This window comes from Dermacentor andersoni, chromosome 1 (assembly GCF_023375885.2).
Source record: "Dermacentor andersoni chromosome 1, qqDerAnde1_hic_scaffold, whole genome shotgun sequence".
NCBI lineage: Eukaryota > Metazoa > Arthropoda > Arachnida > Ixodida > Ixodidae > Dermacentor > Dermacentor andersoni.
The window spans coordinates 76,704,341-76,715,234 of record NC_092814.1 but is presented as its reverse complement, the minus strand read 5'-3'; the positions used below and the strand labels follow the sequence as shown (position 1 = coordinate 76,715,234).

The window sequence follows — 10,894 nt, the reverse complement described above, 5'->3', positions numbered from 1 at the left end:
TGCAATAAAACGGAGGGTGGCAAGAGACAAGCCTAATTTTAGACGGCCGTCCCTTCAGTATTATTTAATTGTTTGATTCCGAATTCCCTGTGGTCTGCAAGAACAAGGTAAAATAATCGCAGCCTTATATAGTAAACCTGTTGCTAACGCAAAAAAAGTGCTCACAATTTTCCAGACAAAGCGCTGTTATTTTTATGCAAAACATTTTTTTACCTCGCCACAGAAACAATTTTGTTATCGCAGCGGTATGGGCGAAGGCTGTCTGGTCTCTTGGCTCCAGGCTATAGAGTGTACTATCCAGGCTGAACCGCAGACTGATTCCCAGGAACCCTGGCATTGTCTTTGACCTGTGGCTGACGATTGCGGCCTTCGCAGAACGTTATTTCAGCAATTGATGCTCTTCATGCAAACCTTCATCGCTGTTTGAAGCTACTGTTCCTTCCCAAGTGACACTTTAGGCATAATGAAACGAAACAAGATCTGAGAATATATATATATATATATATATATATATATATATGAGAGTAAAAAAACGAAGCCCAATTTCTATAGTTCTAGCTCGTGTGTTGTAGTTGCTATAGTTACTGCTGCTTCTGCATGTGGGTCACGAATGCCTAACGGATCCCAAGCGAGTGAATGGTTATGAAGGCTTGAGCTATTGATGGAGCAAGTGACAAGGACCGTTATTTCGATGTGTTAAGGCGCTGCAATAGGGGCACAGTATGTGGCTTGCGTTCTTTGGCCAAAGATGCACAGGGCGGATGACGCTGCGCGCGCTAAACGCACTGTGGCGCCACGCGAGCGATCCGCAAAGAAAAAGGCGGCGCCGAGGCGACGTTGGCGCGCAGAATGTTTGGGCACTAAATGCCATCCGCTGTAGAAGGCGGAGTTTGGACTTTTAATGGCGGCGTCGTCGAGCAGGCGCGCCGTCGAAAAGTTTAGGCTGCTGGAGTTCGCTCCCTGGAGGACGTCAGCGGCTTCGACGGCGGCGCTGTGCTGCGCCGCTCGCGTGGTGCGGGCCGCCTCTTCCTGTCGTTCCGCTCTCCCCAAACGCCCTCCTGAAAGTACGCAACGAAACAATGAAGGGTGCGCTTTACACGCTCTTATAGCCAGGATCTAGCAGATTCGAAGGTGTACGCGAGGGCGCAACGGCAGTGCCGGAGCTAGGGAGCTGTGGCCGCGCTCTTTCCGGCGAAAGCTGAATCAACATGTGCGCCGAGCGCGGGCGCGGCGTCCCACAGCTGGTCAACAGCGAATCGGCGCCGAGCCCGCCGTGACGCGACCCGGGCCCTCTTATAAAAAGGCACTTTGGTGCTCACGCGGGGGCCTGACGTCCTCGCTGCCGCTGGCTGTGGGTTTTGGCGCCGCGCGGGTTACGCTGTGTGCGCGCGCTGGGCGCCGATGTGTCGCCACCGTCCGACGGAGCACAGCGCCGGCCACGCCATCGGTGAGCACTGCACCCCTCCTCTCAACGATGGTACTGAGCCGCCTCGCTTGGGGGAGGCTCGCCAATGCGGCCTAATTCCGGCTGCATCGGGAAGCGCGAAATAGTTTGCTCGGCGCGTGTCCGCCGCTGCGCTACCTTGCGCGCGGATGGCGTGCCACATCTGCATGCGCCGCCGCTGCTGGTCCGATATGTCCGCCTCTCGTCGTGGAGGGTAATGTCACCGGACAAAAGGCGCTCCGCAGTGGGCACTTTTGCACGACGGTCGACGTGTACCTACAAACCGACTGCGTTGAACGTCGCCAACCTATATTTATTTACGAGAATCGTTTGCCGCTTCCTTCTAAGATCAATTTATCTTGTTTAGTCTTGCTGAGCTTTTACAATGTGCACACCTTGCACCAAGGATTCTAAGGATGTCAATTTTTTTTTTTTTTTTTTTTTTTTTGTGGAGAAGCTGCTTAGACGGATTAGTCAATTGAGGCCGTCTTTCTAAGAACGTTCTTTTCTAGACAGCGAGTATGGTTGACAGCAATTTTCCTGCTCATATTCAAAACACACACGCGCGCACACACGCTCACACAAGTGGCATATAGGTGTTTCGTTTGCTAGCATAACGGCTACTCTTTTTCTTTTCTTTTCTCCTGCAGTTGAACCGAATATCTGCTACCTAGCATGAGTCCGAAAGTTTCTGAATTTTGCACTGCATTATATTACGCTTTTGGGCCTGAATTTCACTGTTCAGCCTGCTGCGATGTACACGGTGCGCTCTTATAAGGAACACCGAATTTGCGTTCAAAGCCGGTAATGTTGTTTGTGTATGTTCGTGATAAGAAAAAGTTCCACGAGTGGGATTCTTCAACAGGTGAACAACATAACAAATTTGAGTGAGTGAGGTTCTGACTTGCACGGTATCAAGAATCACTATTTGAGGACTGGCGAAATGCGCCCTTTCATAATCGCGAACGTGTACAGATACAACATTTATAACGCATATGCACTGTAAGCCTGCACTTCTTGTAGTGACATTAACTTCCAGGGCTTCCTTCTCTTCTAAAGAACAAATCAGTCGCCATCCACCCCCACTCCCTCCCCCACCCCCTCTTTTTTTCCTTTCTTTTTTTGACACTTGATGACGCCCTACAAAGAGCATTTCGTCCTCACAAAGTATCAGTAAGCGAACTTGCGGTACGCTTTTTGTCGTGCAGTTTTGACGCACTTTCTGTCACTGAGGTGGCCCATCTTGAAATAGCGGGTCACACAACTCGGTACATCAACAGTTATAGCCGTTGTTAATATAGTATATTGCACACGCTTATCCAAAGGCAATGCACCGTCAGCGTAATTTCACCATAGATACGTCACATGTCTGCTGATATACGAGCGGCTACCGTTACATGCCCATTGCTGTCATATTCAGTTGCGCGTCATATTCTGTCGTTCATAATTATTGCGTTAGAGCAAAAGACGACGCAGGTGCGCCTCGCTGACCGTTTTTCCTGCCTAGTGTCTGCGTGCGCGAGCTCACCGCGTCTTTCCTCCTCCACCGCCCTCTCCCTAGCTCATATTTATATTCCCTCTTTCCCGTCCCCCAGAGTAGGGTAGCCAACCAGACGCATTTCTGGTTAACATCCCTGCCTCCTCTCTCTCTTTCCTCCTCCTTCTCCTCCCCTCCTGCCTCGTGTCGCTCTTGTTATAGGGAAGCGTGCCCAGATAGTATTATTTTTTCTCTCTCTCTCTCCTTCTGTTCAGCATTTCGAAAGAAAAAAAAAAGTTTGTTTACCGGGCCTATTTGCGTGGCATAAGGTTACGATGTAGCGTTCCAGTACGCCGTGTTTTCCCGGTATTGTAAGAATGAAGAAAAACAACTACATTCTTCTTATTTTGTTCTTCATTTTGTCCACTGTCTCTCTTCGTGTGTTGGCACTGCAGTGACCAACAAAGTGCTTTACGCGCGCAAGCGGTAGTAATCCGAAGGGCGAAACTAAGTGTCCAACTAACTGATCATGCGAGTACAGTGTGAAGCCCTTATACAGCTGAAAACCCACGAAACGTTGCGAACAGCTGGGTGACATCGAGCCAATGATCCAAAACCGACATTAAACTCGTATAGGGGAAACGAGAGAGAGAGAGAGAGAGAGAGAGAATGAAGAGGAAAGGCAGGGAGGTTAACCAGATATGAGTCTCCGGTTTGCTACCCTACACTGGGGATGGGGGATAGGGGTTAGAAAGATGAGAGAGAGGAAAACGCTAAAAAAAAGGAAAAAAAAGAAACACGCACACATGGAGGCACACACACAAAAGGCGTTCCAGTTAAACGAAATTCCAGGAAACGAAATTAACTCTATTGTACCTATAGGCCAATAGACAACAATGCGCAAGCAAGGCGCTGCACTTGCGGACGAGACATGCGAACGGAAGGGTTGGGTAATAAGTGACGACATTGAATAAAGGCAGTAACTACCAATGCACGCTCCACTTGAATCAACCCGTGTGCTGTACATTGGGGGCACTTTAATGATCAAATTAATGGTCAAAATTAATTCGGACTACCCCACTACTTCGTGCCTCAATAAAATTGTTGTTTTGGCACGTAAAACCCCAGAATTCAATTCAATTCCATTTGAATCAAACTCGACATGCGCTGAGTAAGTATAGCGAACGGCATCGTGCAGGGACTGCAATTGTATACTTCTTGGTGTTAGTGTAGTTACGCATTTGACTGAAAACACAAATCTTTTACCTCTGCGTAGGCAACAATGGTGCTGACCGTATTTGAAGCTTCGGATGTCTTTGATGAAGTACGTCCGAGCGTTGCATAATGGCTTGATGCAATTTACTCACAACTCAACCTGCGTCACACGCTAGCTTTGGGCGCGCGATACCATGAAGGCCATTTGCATGCACCAATTATTTCTTCGAAGAAACCGCACAATGCGCAAACTGATTTAATTACATAACCAGCAGCCTTCACGTCAGACGAGAAAGCGACTCAAGCAAATGTCTTAATTGAAGGGGGAAATCAGGTCCAGTATTCAGAAAGCGATGTTTCAGTTGGAGCGGCTAGATAAAACTATAAGCGCCCGCAGATTATAATAACGCGCCCGGCCAGTGAGAAAAAAAAACAAACGAATGAAAAGTTTTGTGAGCTCGGTCCCAGTTGTCTACGTTTTGCCGAGGAAGTATCTCCCTGGTACGAATCAGCATGTGCCGTGCGCCACCTGGTTCGTTCTCAGGGCAACAGCCATCGCCGAAGTTTTCAAGCCACTGAGCTCATAACTGCAGCTTTCGCAATGCTGCATAATGGTGTTTCTGTAGAACTCGCAAGTGTTGTAAAAGTCGAGGAAGACCAATTCTGTTCATTCTTTCAACTTCCCAACGCCAGGCGAGCGTCAGGTGTGCCATCACAGGTCATTCGTGCAGTTAGGGGCTCGGAAACTCGTGGCAGATTACGTGCACGTGTCCTGTAATTTGCGAAATCAGCTGCGGCGTGGATTCCCGCGTTGTTACTAGTAAACCTATAAGCTCACTGCCTCTGCCTTGATGCGTACCATCCTTTTCTGTTCCTTCTTACTTCATCACAGCGCTTGCTTCATTACTGCGAGTTATTCCCACAAATATGCAAGCCACTCAAGTCTCTTTGACATGTGCTACTCTCCGGTCACAGCCAAGGTTTCCTTTATGTTTCGATTAGGCTAGTCAACATAGTCAGGACGTAAGAACGTAGTGTTTCTTTATAACATATCATAACTGTGCAGTAACGTGCTGCATAACACTGAAATAACCCAGGATGTTTGTCTTATCGCTGAACGCTATAGAGACACCATGGAAGGAGGCCTTTGTGCGAAGCAGTAAATTTCTTTTTTTTTTTCACACGCTAATGATCTGTTACTAACCGTGTTGTCTGGATCGTGACGAGGGTCAACACTGCGTATTATACATATGGTGACCTAGTGTTTTAAAGATAACACTCAAAGCACAGATATGATATGACGTATAGATCTGCTGCTCTACTTTGGCCTCATTTTACTCAGTGGCATGACTCCTGAAGAATCTCTAATCCCCAGGGATATTTAGGCAGCGTGTCACTGATGACTTCTATTTTCCTCTCTCATATATATATATATATATATATATATATATAGAGAGAGAGAGAGAGAGAGAGAAGGGGTACAGAGTGGCCCGATTTTCATTAGCCACAATCATATGAAACCGACATGTAATAATATGTTGGCTCATATAGTTGTTGTGGCCATATATATACACGCGGGTACCAGGCTGCTCCATCAAGATGTTACGTGGAGGCCGACACAACATGAATTTACCTGCATGAGCAATCGCAATTCGCATTAATTAACTTTGCCTGGTTAGCCTGGTTATTTCAGTGAGTGACCTAATGAAATAACCAAACTGCCCAGGAACTTATTTTTATTACTAGAAAGCCAATTTTTGCCGAAGATATTCCCAGATGTGTCTTTTCCATATGTCAATCGAACCTTAATTGATAACTGCGTGCTCTTTCGTTTATTTTATTATTTTTTTTATTTTTTGTCTTTCATTTTTTAAGACTTGGTTTTTGAACTCCAATGCCCATTCATTCGCGCAGCTTTGAGCAGACGTCCACCTAGAGAGGGCGCCAAGCGCCTTGCGTACCTCATGTCCTGCATTTATGACCATGACACAAAAGCCGGAACTCACTTGTCCACACACGCACACACAAACTTTCTCGCGCTGACCTTTCAACATGACACTTAGTGAAGTCACTAAACAAAGAAAAAACTAAGAGGACCTCTGCATCACTTTAGTTTTACACATGGTGAAATCAAGTCTAGTCGTCCAATCTCAAACCTACCGCATGGTCATAATGAATGAGGTGCTAAAAAATAATATGAAGTAGACTCAAACGACTTCCTAAGTAAGAAGAAAAAATGTAGGCCTCTGGTGGTTTAGGAAACATCATTTCGATTTCTTTTTCTTTCTTCATTTTTTTTTTTTTGCGCTTACTTTCCGCATTCTTTCATTTCAGCAATTTCTGTGGCAAACGTGGGGCCCTCCGCCACTGCTCTTGAGGCGTGCGCTGAGAGGAAGACGACGTCCTCGCGGCTAGCAGACGACGGAACGCGGGCTGTGCACGTGTTTCGCTCTTGAGCCATTGTCTGCACGCGGCGCTGTGGCCCTCCATCTTACTTCTTCTTTATGATTATTTTTTTCCCCCAGTCGCCGTCATTGTTCCTCGAACGACACGGCGCCGTCGCGCAGAACTTGGGGCCGACATCTTCGCGCGAAGCTCTTTTCTCTGCGGTTTACGTCAGCGGTCACTAAAAATGGCCGAGTGGAATTTGACAGCTTGTCTCTCCTGACACGCCGCACAAGTCTGGAGAGCTCGTTGCTTGCGGTTCAAATCAAATGCCGAGAAAAGTGCGTCGCGCACATAAGTGGACGCATTGTCTTTCTTATTCCTCTCGGCTTATTCGTCGCCCCAGCTTGGTATCTGCGTTCTCTCGTTGGGAACCTCTTTTTTATTATTACGAAGCCCTGCTCTATTTCGAGCTGGTGAACAATGGTCGATTCAACTGGGCCATCATGTGCCTGTTGCGGCAGCACCTGCCTCAATACGCGTTCCAATGTGTTGGCCTGCTTTCACTCTCACGTCTAGCGCGGATCTGTTTTCGCCTCAAGTGCGCGTAGGGCTCCTTAGCACTACCGAAATTACGAAATACCGCCACAGAAGGCCGCGTATATCTGACGCACACCGTGTGAGAAACGGCTTTGTAAATGTGACCTGACGTCCAAGACTCGGCGCGACGCTACATTTCAACACCTAAAACGAGTCTTAGCCGCAATGTTAGAAGTTATCGATTCAGTCTCTGTCTCTGACGTTTTTCGCAAATTGATTGCTGAAGTAAACGCAACTTTCGTAGGTAGCCGTGACAAAGAATGTCGGAGGACCATATTGCCACGTGGGAACTACTAAACATGGACGTTAGCTCTGACGAGAGAACAAGAACAGCTTGGATTTCTCACACGCCTTCTTTTTGCCGTAATCAGGCACATCTGCAGAAACTGAGCTCCTCAAATGTCTCGCGTTTCTTTAGCACGTCGTCAAGCACGTGCTCCACTGCGCCTCTCGCAACTTTAGGACAGAAACACCGAACACCAACATTTAAGACAGAAACTCGAGGCATCCTCTTGCGTTTGCGCTGTACATGGTCCGCCACCTGTCGTAGTTGAAGTGAGCTACTGTCAGAGAAAGCCAAGGCGCGCTTTTAAATGTAGAGCGGAAGCAACGAAAACGGCGGGAAGCCATGCTAGTAGTGTAACATTTTCCTTCAGGTCAACTCTCTCTCTCTCCTTTTTCTTTTCTTTTTCTTCTTTTTTTTTTGAGAATGGTTAGCTTCGAGCGAGCTGGCGGGTCACGCTAGCGACTTTACAATTTTTTTTTTTTAAACTACTGCAAGGAGATGCTTCTCCCTTCAAGAAAAGTTCCAGGCGGGAATTCTGAGTGAATCAAATCATTGGGCAATGGAACAAAATATTTTTTTTCATGTCTACAAAATAAAACAAAGAAATGGCGATGCCTATCTGGATGAAGAACAGCGAGAAGCGATAAAATGAAATCACCGCTGCGCGTCAGTGTTAAGTAGATTAATATGCGGTATCATATGAGTGACATTCACCGAATGCTACGCGTTCTTTATTGCGGAGACCTTTATGTTTGCATAAAATCCAGGCATACAGATTCTGAGGCTATCACTGTGATTATACTGTTTCCCCATATCCTTGGTTCGGGTTCCTTTCCCCAGCGCGGTGCGTTCGAATAGCGTCAAACAACCGTTGCGCTTCTTGCCTAATTTTCTACAGACCACGTGAATTTGACCATTCATTGAGAAGCAGCTCGACGTGTTCCTTATGTTAGGGTATTGTGCGAACATGCCGATTAATGTGGGTTTGCTCTTTGAACACGTGCTTCTGGTGTAGCGACACGCATGCGAATCTTTAAGTTAGCGATGGCGGCAACTACAAGCTAAAACATTGCAGTAACTACTACACTCTTAAGCAAAATTACACCTTTTTGCCACACAGCAATAATCGTCATCACCCGCCGTGGTTGCTCAGTGGCTATGGTGTTAGGCTGCTGAGCACGAGGTCGCGGGAACGAATCCCGGCCACGGCGGCCGCATTTCGATGGGGGCAAAATGCAAAAACACCCGTGTACTTAGATTTAGGTGCTCGTTAAAGAACCCCAGGTGGTCGAACTTTCCGGAGTCCTCCACTACGGCGTGCCTCATAATCAGAAAGTGCTTTTGGCACGTAAAACCCCATAATTATTATTATATATATTATATTAATAATCGTCATCTGTATTGTCCGCATTTCCTTCCTTTAACGTGGCGAGCGCGGCACTTTCCAGTAACGAACACCATGCGCGTTATCAGCATGACATAGCATTCCCGACAGGACAGTAGCGGGCGCGGCGTTTTCGAGAAAGGAAACGCAAGCAAGGCAGATGACGATTATCGTTGTGTGGCAGAGATACACCCCAAAGGGTGTAACTTTGCCTAAGAGTGTATTGTCATTGACTGCACGTAGCTTTTATCTGGTGACTGCACGTAACCCTCATCGCGTACTAGCACCGAGACGTAAGCACCAATCGTTCCGTAGGAAGGCTAACAGCCAGCTTCTTTTTATATTTTAAATTTTGGTTGCGAGAACAATTGTGGTGGAATAACAAAACCTCCTTTTTTTTCTATGAACCCAGAAAGTCGCCTTCCCTTTTTTTATTCTAGCGCTCTCTCTCTCTCTCTCTCTTCCTTTCTTTTAAATGAATTTTTTCCCTTTGTTTGTTTTTCCAGCCATCTCAATTAAGACTATTCTATCCGGACAGTATTGAATGGTGAATGCCAGAAGAGGACCCGCTACGAACAGCAGCACGCGCTGGACAGTAGAGCAGTTTTCTCACCGACGAATTAAATGATAAGTATTATTGCAGTATGGTTTTATTTCCTGTGCGTGAAGTGAACGTGCACTTCATGTGTAGTGTCAGTTCAAGCAACCTTGAAACACCGTTATGACGTGAAAACACGTTGTTTCTCTCACGGTACTGCAAACTTGGCATTAGTGCAGGCATGCGGAACGCGCCTTCACCGCGGGCATATATTTTCTAGTTATGCTTCGTCCTTTCAATCTAGCCGATTATTTTCTTCTTCCTCAATCAGGTATGCTTGTTTGCCCTGCATGCAATCCTAAGCTTAGCCTTGTCTTCTGCACTTTCAGAAGTGATCACGCAGCTTAACGGAGAACACATAAGTGAAATGAAATAGGCAACGCCCTAAAATGCTCATAGAGGCTCGTTGGTGTCAAGGTGTCGTCCCTCCGCCCTCCTTTTCAAAATATTTACTTCGATCTATAGTATCAAGTAAAAGCTTTCTGCGATTGAGGCATCCTCCGCTTTGCAGACTTGTACTCACTTTGCCAGCGAAAAGTTTGGTGAAAAGTTACGCTGAAAGAGTTCGGCCTCGATAAATGCCCTTATCTCTGGCAGCGTTGCGGTTGCACCCGATCGGCGATGTTGGCTGGTCGCCTGTGCAGTGCGCATATCTCAACCCGTCCCACCGTTCCACAGCGCCCCTGGGGCAAAATGCTTTCCCCCGTGACGAGACACGTGCGCGAGCTCTGGGTAGGTGGCCCGTGCGCGGAAACCGTTGCGCACATCTGTCAGAGTTGATGCATGGCTCAGGCCATTGAACCCGCCGCTATGGCCGTAAAGACTGCCTGGCGGCTCGAGAGCCCGGTAGGCATGCACGGCACAAAGCGCCAGCAGACTCTGCCACGGCCCGCACCGCGGCTCGATCAAGCCGCCGCGTGAACTGTCGTGCCGATGCGTGCTCGCAGTGCCTCGCTGCGCGAAGCGTCTGGCCTCGAGCGCGGCGGTGAGGTGTGCGCGCGCGCATTGTTTACGAGCGACGGTGGCGAGAGAGGATCCAGGCCACGTGGTTGCAGAAGTTGTGCGCGCAGGCTTCGCGAAGCCGATGGGAAAGGATGAGAAGTCCAAGAAGAAATGGGGCGCGAAGCAGAACGGGGCATTCGCTAAAGGCTATGCGTGCTTAGCGAAAATGAAAAAGAAACTTACTATACGACACAAAGTACAAACGACATTGTTGGCTGTTTCATTGCAGGGAGAGGCAATGAGAAGTAGTACGCGCAAGCTTTTGGTTAACCGCAGTTCCTATTTCTGGCACGTCTCATCAAGAAGCGCGTAAGCTTCGCTTGAGAATGCTTGTAGCGGTGCACCAACAAAGCAGACGTCCCGTAGAATTTCGCAGACCGTATGGCATGTGCAGTGCGTTTGAAGAAGCGCGCAAAAATGTAGCTTTGCCTCTTGTAAAGTGTCCTCCTTGATCTTCATATTATAAGTGTGAATGCGCTCCGACGGAGCTCATGCTCGAGACG

General features: G+C 47.6%; 1 long non-coding RNA gene across 1 annotated transcript; it reads left to right on the top strand.

Moving 5' to 3' along the window:
- The first annotated feature begins 870 nt into the window (after positions 1-870).
- Positions 871-9,433, top strand: LOC129380508 (uncharacterized). The gene is made up of 2 exons (XR_008608608.2): positions 871-1,447; positions 9,298-9,433. It is a non-coding gene; the product is annotated as an uncharacterized lncRNA (long non-coding RNA).
- The last annotated feature ends 1,461 nt before the right edge of the window (positions 9,434-10,894 follow it).